Source organism: Canis aureus, chromosome 31 (assembly GCF_053574225.1).
Source record: "Canis aureus isolate CA01 chromosome 31, VMU_Caureus_v.1.0, whole genome shotgun sequence".
Taxonomy (NCBI): Eukaryota; Metazoa; Chordata; class Mammalia; order Carnivora; family Canidae; genus Canis; species Canis aureus.
This window is the reverse complement of record NC_135641.1, coordinates 4,754,087-4,766,245: the sequence shown is the minus strand read 5'-3', so window position 1 is coordinate 4,766,245 and position 12,159 is coordinate 4,754,087. Positions and strand designations below refer to the sequence as shown.

At 37.2% G+C, this 12,159-nt stretch overlaps 1 protein-coding gene and 1 non-coding gene across 12 annotated transcripts in view; one reads left to right on the top strand and one right to left on the bottom strand.

Annotated features, from left to right (window-relative positions):
- LOC144302276 (uncharacterized) overlaps positions 1-12,159 on the bottom strand; it is a 66,214-nt gene that overhangs the window by 31,419 nt on the left and 22,636 nt on the right. The window lies entirely within an intron of this gene.
- Positions 820-923, top strand: LOC144302777 (U6 spliceosomal RNA). The gene has a single exon (XR_013369833.1). It is a non-coding gene; the product is annotated as a U6 spliceosomal RNA (small nuclear RNA).

Below are 12,159 nucleotides of genomic sequence, written 5' to 3'. Positions count from 1 at the left end.
TGCTTGAGATTCTCTGCCTCTCCCTCTGCCCCTCCTCCTGCTCACTCTCTCCCTTTATCTCTGTGTCTCTCTCTCAAACAAACAAACAAACAAACAAATAAATGTAGGCCAAAGTCCTGTGAGCTTTCCTGCAGTGTTTTGACTTGAAGTGGATTATGGATCCTCTAAACCTATCCTGGGTGCATTTTCAGCAACCCTTTTAGCCTGCAGGGGGTTCGCTCTGTAAAGCATTCGGGCTTAATACTTAAACTTCTTGTTGCAAAGTTTGTATTTGGCATTGTCTACTTTCTCCAGGTTCCATGATGACTTCCTTAATTTGTTCTCTTTGTGCTACAGTAAGTTTCCAAGGTAGTGGAAACTGGCTTCTCCACTCTTAAGCATAAGTGTGAAGGTCAAATCTGATTGTCTGGAACCTCATGCACAGAATTCCCAACAGGTCTATCAAAAGTTAGTTTTATGTTTACTGTAATGAAATATTGTTTTCCCTATGCCTATTATGACTTCTACAGGATATTATGTTTAAGACACAGTCTGGGCCAGGGAGCAGAGCACCCAGGCCCTTAGAAGCATAAACCTGGTGGTGGTTCTCATTGGTCAGATTGTGTTTGTGGTTTTTTAGATGTTAAGTAAATAAAAACCATGGGAAATCTTTGGAGGACCTCATGGTAGATATCAGAAAAGATAGTTTGGTATTGTAGATGAGTAATCTGCTAAATTTACTTCTGGACTAATCTGTGTTGGAGACATTAAACTTATCTGCATTTCAAAGGTTAATACAGCCAAACTAAACCAAGAGCTATTTTGGCTTAAAAAGAGCATGTGCTTCTATAAGCACATATATTAAAATTGGAACAAAACAGAGAGGATTAGAGTGGCCTCTGCATGAGGATGATGTGCAAATTCCTGACATATTCCATATTTTTATATATTTAATTATATTGTAATAATGTTGTATGGTGACTGATGGTAACTATACTTACTGTGGTGAACACTGGGTGATGTGTAGAATTGTTGAATCACTATGTTGTATACATGAAACTAATATAACATTGTATGTCAACTATACTTCAATAATAAAAGCTAAAATAAATGGGAACATCTGGATGTCTCAGCGGTTGAGCGTCTGCCTTTGGCTCAGGGTGTGATCCCGTGGTGCCATGATTGAGTCCCACACTGGGCTCCCTGCAGGGAGCCTGCTTCTCCCTCTGCCTGTGTCTCTGCTTCTCTCTGTGTGTCTCTCATGAATGAATAAATAAACTCTTCTTAAAAAAAAAAGCTAAAATAAATATAGAGAAGAGAAAATATTTCTTACAAGTTAATGATCATTAAGACCTAATGAGGGATCCCTGGGTGGCGCAGTGGTTTGGCGCCTGCCTTTGGCCCAGGGCGCGATCCTGGAGACCCGGGATCGAATCCCACATCGCGCTCCCGGTGCATGGAGCCTGCTTCTCCCTCTGCCTGTGTCTCTGCCTCTCTCTCTCTCTCTCTCTGTGACTATCATAAATAAATAAAAACTAAAAAAAATTAAAAAAAAGACCTAATGAAATATGTAAATATGCTGAACAATGCTAAGAAAATCACAATAATAAAAAGTCAGACTTAAAGCTTTATTCCAATGACCTCAGGCACCAAATTGAATATCCATGTGGGAAGAAAAGTACCATATAAAATGGATGTTATTACCGGTACTGGTACTGTACCCAAACTTACTGGTTTACCCAGAGTTCCTTACTTCACCTTAGGAAATATAAGTAAATAAATAAATATGGTGAAATAGTTTCAAATGGTCCCAAACCATCTTCTTTACTGTACTCCTAAACTTCCTCCAGATAATGAGGCTTTTTTTTTTTTTAATTCATGAGAGACACAGAGAGAGAGAGAGAGAGAGGCAGAGGGAGAAGTAGGCTCCATGCAGGGAGACTGACATGGGACTTGCCCTGGTCTCCAGGATCACGTTCTGGGCCAATAACAGTGCTAAACCGCTGAGCCATCAGGGCTGCCCAAGGCTTTCAACATCAGTTTTTATGTTGAATGAGAGACAGTGATAAAAGCTGTAACTAAAGGCATTTGCAAATGAATGAAGCAAAATACATTCTTCAAATATAACTGGAAAAGAATCTCTCTGCCTAAAACCATTTCAAGAGGCTTATAAAGTTTAGGAATGTTAGCAAAGACACATGATGAAGGACAACCCCTTCAAAATTGTATTACCGTCTCCATATTCCTATTTGTAAATTGATGGTCCTAAGGAGATGCACAGTTATAGTAACACACCTTTAGTACCATTGTATACAAAGAGACCAGGAAGTTCAGCATCATATATGTGGCAGGCCAGAAAGCCATTAAATTCTTGTATACAGAGAGAATCAATTTTCACACTGAATGACTGACCTTGTGATTAATGACTGACTGATAGCCACTTTTAATTTTAATTTTTATTTATTTAATTTTTTACAAGAGCATTCTAACTGTCTCACAGCATCCAGCCATATGTTTGGTCCTTCAATGCACCTGCGGCCAACCTCACAGTCCCTGTTCCCTCCCCCAAACTCTTTGGTCTCAAACTTTACCATAGCAGAGAGAGAATTTTGTGAATCTCTTCCCAAGGTCAAGCTAGAGATCATCCAACATTATACTTTCAAGAGAATCACCTTCCAAATTGACTATTTAAGAAACCCAGAGGGTCATACCTTAGTAGTAGGGCTAAACTAGCTCAAAATAGAAGCTGCTGCAGACCTATTCTTAAACAGTTTTCTAAAAGCCATGAAAAGATCAAACCCATCTGGTCTTCCAGTAGCTTAACTTTTTCCAGAACAAAGCTAATGCTCTTTAAAGAAAGATAGCAAAGTTCAGATACTCAATAACCTAATAACTCAATACTCAGTGTCCAATAAAAATTCTTAGACATACTAAGAATCAGGAAAAGGTTACCCCATAACCCAAGAGGAAAAAGAAAAAGAGTAAATAGCCAATAGAAAAAGATTCAGCAATGACAGAGATGGTGGAATTAGTACACAAAACTTTGAAATATCTATTAGAAAAAGAATATATTTAAGAATCTTTAATATAAATAGAATGGAGAGAGAATGAAGATATAAAAAGAACCAAATGGAATTTCTAGAGATAAAAATTTAAATGGCTGAAATGGAAAAAAAAAATAATACACTGGATGGGACTGAGTCATAGAAAAATAAAAGACCAGGAAACTTGAAGATGTAGCAATACAAACAGTTCAACCTGAAACATAGAAAAAAAGATGGAAGAAAATAAATAAGGCTTCAGTGACCCAGGGATAATATCAAATGGTTAATTGTATGTATAATTGGAATCCCAGAAAACTGATTTAGTGAGAAGGGAGAAGAGGGAGACAGGAAAATATCCGAAGAAACAATGAAAAAATTCCAAATTTAGTAAAAACTATGAACCCACATATCTATCTATAAACATTAATGAGTCCCAAGGAGGATAAATACACAGAAAATCACACCAAAGCACATTATAATTAAATTGCTGAATAACAGTGACAAGGAGAAAATCTTAAAATCAGCCAGAGAAAAAAGGCACTTGGACAGAAGAACAAAGATAAGAGTGAGAGCAGATTTCTTCTCAGAAATGATGCAAGTCAGGAGACAATGGTATGGCATCTTTAAATTGCAGAATGAAAAAATAAAATATGGTCAACATGGGGTTATACATCCAGCAAAAATCTCCTTTAAGATGTTCAACTGGGATGCCTGGGTGGCTCAGTGGTTGAGCATCAGGGAGTGATCTTGTATTCCTGGGATCGAGTCCCACAGCTCCTTGCATGTAACCTGCTTCTCCTCCCTCTGCCTGTGTCTCTGCTTCTCTTTCTGTGTTTCTCATGAATAAATAAATAAAATCTTGAAAAAAAATGTTCAAAAGGGGTACATGGCTGGCTCAGTCAGAAGAGCATGTAACTCTTGATCATGTAAGTTCCACATGAGATGTAGAGATTATTTAAATAAATAAAACTTTAAAATACAATGAAATAAAGTGTTCAACTTAAGGTGAAATAAAGGCTTCTAAAGACACATAGAAGCTGAGAGACTTTGTAATTGAATATCACTGCAATAATATTAAAGGGAATTCTTTAGGTGGAAAACAAGGCCAGATAAAAACATGGATCTACACAGGGAATGAAGAACAAAAGAAATGGGGGATCCCTGGGTGGCGCAGCGGTTTAGCGCCTGCCTTTGGCCCGGGGCGCGATCCTGGAGACCGGGGATCGAGTCCCACGTCGGGCTCCCAGTGCATGGAGCCTGCTTCTCCCTCTTCCTGTGTCTCTGCCTCTCTCTCGCTCTCTCTCTGTGACTATCATGAATAAATAAAAATTAAAAAAAAAAAAAGAACAAAAGAAATGGTAAATATGATAAATATGAAAGTATTTTGTTTTCATTTAAAAAATTCAACTACATAAAGCAAAAAAAAACAACAACAACAAAAAACAACAACACCTCACATGTCGTGGGTTTCATAGTTTACACAGAAGCAAAATGTATGACAATAGCACAAAGGATAGTAGGCGGAAATGGAAGTATACTGCTTAAGGTTAGTACATAACATTCAAATATTTAAGTAGACTTGGTAAGCTAAGGAGATATAAACATTAGTACAACCACTAAAACTAAAATGTAGACATATAACTAATAAACCAAGAGCAGGAAATGGGGAGGGGCGGGGAAATGAACAGAGAACAGATTGAATGACTAGAGAACTAATAGCAAAGGACAGACAGGCAAGTTGGGGAAGTTGTTAAGGAAAAGTAGCAGACTGTTGAGATGCTGTGCACACAAAAGAGGAACAGCTATCTTTCTTATAGCTGAAGAAAGCAATAATCACTGAAGGAATAGGTAAGGATTAAAGAATCCTTATGGAATAGAAATGGGAAGCTTTTGCTTTTTGAACCATTTGGACTCAAGATCCAGCTCCCAACTTTTTAGAGTGTTAGGGGCTCCTGTTGGTGCGTACTCAAACTGATGCACTTTCTTTCCTCAGTAAGAGAAGTGTCATTTACAACTTTTGTGTTAATGAACCCCAGGGCTCCTATGGAAATGGACTCTGACCTCTTACACAACATGTTTACTTAAGCCAGAACAGAGGAAATAGTGGACATTGAGAGATCAAATGGTTGCCTTCCACTCTGTTCCCTTTGGGGATAATAATAGGGGTGTCTGGGTGGCTCAATGGGTTAAGCATCTGTCTTCAGCTCAGTTCATGATCCCAGGGTCCTGGGATTGAGCCCTGTGGTGGGCCCCCTGCTCAGTGGGACGTCTGCTTCTCCCTCTGTCCCTTCTCCTGTGCTTTCTCTCATGCTCTCTCTCCTCTTAAAAAAATAAAATCTCTGAAAAATTTTTTTTCTTTTTAAGGGAAGCTGCATATGACTTCATGGAATTTGACAGAGTTAAATTCCTGTGCTTGTTATTTTGATATCTAAATATGAGTAAGATTGGTAAATGGCAACTAAAATTGAATCTTTGAGTGAGAATGAAAAACAGTGAAATGGAACCATACGCATTCAGTTAGATTTTTTGTAGAGCATTTCATCGACCTACTCCACTGTAATCATACAGACGAAAGCATGATTTTATATGGTCTGACACAATTTTGCTGTTCAAACATTTGTGGAAATTTTCCATATAATTTCTTATTTGGAAATACGAAATCTTACAAAATTCCTTTATAACAGTTTTATATGGGGCTCAAATTCATGTTCACCCTACAGATAAATTCTGTTATGACAGGACTGATCATATAGAAATATGTGTAGTGGACATCCATCTGCAACTATGTGTTGAGGTTCATCTTTGAATTAAATTTAGAAAGGTAGAGAATTAGATGCATAACTCTTCATCTACACCTCATCCTTAGAAATGGGCCCATTTCCAGGCCAGGTCCAAGGTTATATCTTAGAAATTTGTGCCCATCTGAAATATGCTTAATAAGATAGTTCTTGCCACGAAGGCTGTTGACAGAATAGCCTGAGTATATTCATGGCAGTAGTCTGGGCTTCTAATGTCATGGGAGACAATGTGCTCCCAGAAGAAAATAAATTGCTTTATAGCATGATGAGATGACTTTTTAAAGAATTCAGTAATAAAAATATCTTTCATGAATACAAGCTGTATTCCACAATTTTGGCTTAACTTATCACATGTGTAATTATTGACAAGTTTTGAATAAGGAAATGAAGTTAATAGAGGCAAGTGACTTATCTAAGAGCTCATGCTGACTGAGAACCAGCACGTCACAATCAATATATTTTGCTAACTGGGCTAATGAAGTAGTAGTGTAGGATATCTTTTGTTTCCTGGTTGAATGCTCATGAAATGTATATATAAACGCAATCCTGTCTGCCATAATATATGACAGTGTTAAAAAGAAGAAAAGCACAGGAGAAATTGTCACTCTTAGAAAACTTCTGTGGGATCTGGGTAGCCTTTTGAATGGTACCTTTGACAGTTTAGCCAATGCAGGGGAGCTGTCCCTGGTGCTGAACCTACCTTAAAGCAAATAGGTCAAAGTGACCTTCACCAATTTTTGTACATATTTTTTTCTGGGCTCCTATTACCAATGACAATACTAAGAATAAAATTTATATTTATAAACGATTTCCAATTTTGAACACTTTATTTTTTTAAAACATTTTATTATTTATTTATTCATGAGAGACACACAGAGAGAGAGAGGCAGAGACATAGGCAGAGGGAGAAGCAGGCTACATGCAGGGAGCCCAATGTGGGACTCGATCCCTGGTCTCTAGGATCACAGCCTGGGCTGAAGGTGGCTCTAAACCTCTGAGCCACCCAGGATGCCCATTTTGAACGTTTTAAAGACTATTACTTAGGTTACAACCTTGTTGAGTTATGTACACATTAAATTTACATTTTAAAGTGTACAATCAGCATATCCTAGTATATTCACAAAGTTGTAAAATTATCCTCACTATCTAATGTTAGAACATTTTATTACCACAAAAGGAAATTCATCCTCTCAGCCTCTAGCAACCAGGAATCTACTTCCTGTCTCTATAGATTTGCCTATTCCAGACTTTTCATATAAAAGGAATTATATACTGAATCCTCTCATGACTAGCTTCTTTCATGTAATACCATGTTTTCAAGGATTATCTATTTTTTAATATGTATCAGAACTTTGTTACTTTTTATTGACAATAATCCATTGTATGGATATACTACATTTTATTCATCTATTTCTCAATGAACGTTTAAATTGTTTCTACTTTTTAACTATGCTGCTATGAACATACACTTCCAAGTTTTTTTGTGTGAACGTGGTTTCAGTTCTCTTACATATGTACCTAGGAGTAGAATTGCTGGGTTATATGATCTTTTCAATATCTTGAGGAACTACCAGATGCTTTTTCAAAGCAAATGCACTATTTTACATTCTCACCAGCTATGTGTGAAGATTCCAATTTCTTCACATCCTTGCAAACATTTGTTGTTGTCTTTCTTGATTTTAGTCATCATAATAGGTGTGAAATTGTATCTCATTGTGGTTTTTTACTTGTTCTCATATTTCCCTAGTGACTAATGATGTTGAATATCTCTTTATGTACTTACTGGTCATTTGTTATCCTCTTTGGAAAAATGTCTATTCAAATCTTTTGCCCATTTTTAAAAACTTGGGTGATTTTTTTATTGTGTAAGTGAAAGAGTTCTTTACACATTCTGGGTATGAATCCTTTATCAAATATATCATTTGCAAATATTTTCTCTCACTCTATGGATTGCCTTATCACTTTCTTGATGTTGTAAAGGACTATTTTAAACACAGTGATCCCTCTCTGTGGTTCTTCCCAAACCTTTCCTCTGCAATTCTACAAGTGTTTGTTAATAGAATGTAGTAAGAATGCGCTCTTAGTGGCACATTATGAAGGAGGGAACTCATTTACAATACAGTTGTTGGGAACTATCATATGAAAGAATGTTTTTAGTGGTTCTTTGGTAAAAGACTTGTTTGTAAAACTGGATGATGCAGAATATATGACATATGTTCCTTGCAGGAGAAGAGGCGTGCTTCAAATGCTGTACTTTTCTCATTATACTGAGCCTACTCTCCTCTTAACAATACACACTCTGCTTGAAAATGTTGCCAAGAAAAAAAAAGTAAATGGAAACATATAACTGTTTTCTACCCTAACAAGTATTAAGCTCTTATTTTCAAATTCTTTGGCAAGGAAATACATTTCTTTTACACAATCAGAGAGAGATTAAATTATTTCTTAATTGGAAAATATTACCTTCTGCAAGAGTTTTTTCCTCCCTTGTGGAAAGTAGAATAAGAAAAATAATCTAGTAAGTTAACTGAGGTCAATTTTATTCCCTTGTAAGGTTCTAAATGCAGCATTTATCCAACACCTACATTAAATTGAAAAAACATCTTCTAACCCTCATAGCTCTGAGCCAAAAACATATCTCCCTTCTATTGGCAGCTCTCCACCATGGGCTTAAATTAAGAGATTCTTCCTTCTGCTAAAATCAATAGTTGCTATCAACTAATTGAAGCATCATTCTAACATTAAAGTTTAGGGTTCATAGGGTAATTATATTTATTAATATTTATTTTAAATGCTCATTTTTTTGGACAGAAATAAGACTGATATAGTAGTTTTGTATACAAATATCTGAAATTCCCACTTAATTTATATAGTTTTCACCCTAGTATCTCAAAGTCATAAAAGTTAGGGTAATTTATATTTTATCCAAATAATTCTTGTGTAGATTTGCTTTTTAAAATAAAAACAGCGGAAGTCAGAAGACCTGAGTTCTGTTTTTAGGATTTAATTTTTTTTTAAGTAATCTCTACACCCAATGTGGAGCTTGAACTTACAACCTCAAGATCTAGACTTGCAGGCTCCACTTTCTGAGCGAGCCAGGCACACCCCCCCACCCACACCCCGAGTTCTTTTTTGATGTCACTGTGATCTCTAGAAGACAATGAACCACTGCTTTAATTTTACATCTTTTGAGGATGCTGCATGAATGGTTAAGTAAAATTGGCTTTGAACCTTTATCTAGTGGTGTCACCAGAATTATAGTACAGCAAGAGCTTTTTGTTTTGCATTGGGTTTTTTGTTTTGGTTTGTTTGTTTTTTATCACTGTCAACTATGGGTTATGGGGAATTCATAGTCAACAACAAAAGCCCTGACTGAAGAGTTGCCTCAGCCAAGTCACCACTTGGGTCACTACCCTTGTACATAGTATCAGAGAGATGGGAGCTTTCCAGAAGCATGGGCTTTGTCAACCTCCACTCTCTCATTTGTCAAAAATGGAATGAGATGGAGGAGAGACTCAGAGACAGCGAGACAGGTGAGAGGACTGACTGAAGATAGGAGGCAAGAAGAGAGGAATTTAATATAATGAGGCCTTTTCTGATAACCTATGTAAAATGGTATATCTTATAACTCATGTCTACTTTACTCTGCTTTCCCCCCTCCATAGAACTTGCCACTAACACACACCCACACATCCCCACACACAAAAGTATTAGCTATTGTTCATTTCGCTAGTACAATATAAGATTCACAAGGAAAGGAAAATCACTATATTAACTGTTGTATTCCTAGTGCCTACCCTGAAAGATGTGACATGGGATGAATGAAGTGGCTAACTTAATAAGTGGACTTCAATATCGACTAAGATAGGAAATATAGAAACAAAGGTAAGTTTGCAATAGATTCAGTTTAAAACATGAAGATTTTGAGTTGTCACAGTGAATATATATGGTCTAGAGCTTAGTAGAGAAGATGGGGCTGGAGATTGACATTTGGAAGTCATGGGTGCTTAGGTATCAGTAAAATAACAAATTTCTAATTAAGGAGATATGATATATTTGGTGTGGATCTCAGAGTTTTGTGTGACTTCTGGCCACCAGAACATCTACCTCACTACACAGGATTTGAAGATAATGCTTGACAGCTGTTAAGGCCATTGGGAATGCTGTTCCTGTGGCCATGCCTAATACACAGCTGCCCAGCTATCCCTGTCTATTCTGGGATTAACTCTAGTTTATTTCAGAGGTGACAATATATGTATGTTTTCAGTCCTTTGGAGAGTTTTAATATTGTTTGCTGACTGTGTCTGTTTTTCCATAAATCACGTGAAATAACTAATCCCTAAACGTAAAACACATACACACACATGTCCATGGCGAATCATGTGATAAACCTTGAAACTAACAATGAATACCAATAGGAATAAGTAATTTGAAAACTCAAAGATTTCATGGAAATAAAGATGTTCCACAGTTCAATATTTAAGACACTTTAGCAGGCAGCCATGACATTCCTTGTTATCCAGTGTCAACTAGACCTCACATGGTTTTGTTCTTTAAAATAACAAGGGCATAATGGTTTGGTAGTAAGCATAACCTATGCCTACTCTCTTCTCAAGGTATTTCCCAATGTCACTTTCAGTTAACAATTACCTGGATGTGATAAGATAACTCTCAATTTGACTGCCGTTATGTATGCATCTTGAGCTCTCATGCTTCTCACAGTGATTTGATAGGCTTCACATGTTTCATTAGAAAAATACAGTATAATTCACTCCACTGGCTTTTAAGCAAATCACAATCATACAGTGTATTAAATCTCACTGGGAGTTGGATACAGTGAATATCAAACATTTATTATAGGCTAAGGCTGTTTAAAGTTAAGACTCATCTGCTGAGGTACAAATTAGATGGGTTATAGTGTTCAGTTATTAAATATTTTCATTAAATTTCAAATACCATGGGATTATTGTTTATATGACTATCAAAATATACTTTCCCAGTGACCTCTGTGTGTTATGCTCCTTTCAGGAAATGTCACTTTAGGATAGTCATGTCTATACTTAGAGCAAAAGTAGTTCTGAACCCTTTACAAATGTCAAATGATTACTCTATCAGATATCCTCTGATTGCCTCAACTGCCTCCTTCCCTTGGAAGGCACTGCTCACCTCCTAGACTGTGCTCCATCCAGCACTTTTGTTGCATGGGTAAGGATGGCTGAAGTCTGACTTGAAGGCCTAGGCTTGATGTCTAACATGCTATATCACCAGAAATCAACCCTGACAGTGCCTTGATATTGGATTTTAGTCTCATTGTAAGAAAATAAATTTCTATTGTTCGAGCTACCCAGCCTGTGGTATTTTGCTATGGCAGCCTAGCAGACTAATACAACTCCTAACACAACTCCTAAACCAAGTATAAGGTTCTGAAGACCTACATTAAGGCTGTGACCATATGGGTGCCTGGGTGGCTCAATCAGTTAAGCACCTGACTCTTAGTTTTGGCTCAGGTTGTGATCACAGGGTCTGAGATCAAGGTTCAGGACAGGCACCAGGCTCAGCATGGAGTCTGCTTAAGTCTCTCCCTCTCCTTCTGCCCCTCCTCCCCTGTACTCTCTCTCAACTAACTAAAACTAACTAACTAACTAACTAACTAAAACTAAATATTTAAAAGAAAAAAAAAGAAAAGACTATAACCATAAAAGGGGTGGCTGGGTGGCTCAGTTGGTTAAGCATGCAATTCTTGGTTTTGGCTCAGGGTCATGAGATCAAACCTCTGTGTTAGGCTCCACACTCAGCAGGGAGTCTGCTTGAAGATTCTTTGCTTCTGCCCTTCCCCAATTGTGCTTACACTCTTTCTCTAAAATAAATAACTAAATCCTAAATATTTTTTTAAAAACCATATAAAAGGGCAGCCCGGGTTACTCAGCGGTTTAGCGCCTGTCTTCAGCCCAGGGTGTGATCCTGGAGTCCCAGGATCCAGTCCCACATCGGGTTCCCTGCATGGAGCCTGCTTCTCCCTCTGCCTGTGTCTCTGCCTCTCTCTCTCTCTCTCTCTCTCTCTCTCTCTCTGTGTCTCATGAATAAATAAATAAAATCTTTTAAAAAAAAGTATGAAAAAAAGACTATGACCATAATTAACGTAGAGGACAATTTTACTTTAAACTTTTAATCAGTAAATACCCCTTTAATGTGCAAATTTCAGAAGCTCAAACACTTGTCTGTATTAATGAAGATCATTTAGATTAGCATTCTCAAAATGTGGCCTGGGGACCCTTTCAATGGGTCTATGAGGTCAAAACCAATTTCAAGATCAGTTTTTAAGTACCAAAATGTCTTTT